Source organism: Orycteropus afer, unplaced genomic scaffold (assembly GCF_000298275.1).
Source record: "Orycteropus afer afer isolate SDZICR_OR568_19922 unplaced genomic scaffold, OryAfe1.0 scaffold01380, whole genome shotgun sequence".
Taxonomy (NCBI): domain Eukaryota; kingdom Metazoa; phylum Chordata; class Mammalia; order Tubulidentata; family Orycteropodidae; genus Orycteropus; species Orycteropus afer.
In genome coordinates, this window is record NW_006922967.1 from 4,506 (window position 1) to 4,873 (window position 368).

Here is a 368-nt window from a genome sequence, read left to right on the forward strand (position 1 = left end):
ACCTTCCTGCATAACATTTCTAATATTCCTTTCATGTACTGCAGGTAACAACAACCAAAGTAACCATCTCAGAATCAAAAGTTTTATTTCCCAGGCCCCTTCCTTCTTTCTCTTACAAAGTCTAATGGTTCCAGGAGTCTGGAGTCATTACAGTGAATCCCACTTCTGCTGCCAACTGGAAAAGGATATGGGGCCTTCATAATCTGAGCTCCTCTAATTCCCTCACAGGGAGACCAAACTACCAGCAGCAGCAGCAGCCCAAGGCTGAACAGTATAAAATGGAGGTTGTACCTGACACCATCTTCCAACATTTTCAAAATTCCGGCACCAAAATACTGTGCACAGGACATCACTTCTCTGCTGGGTTA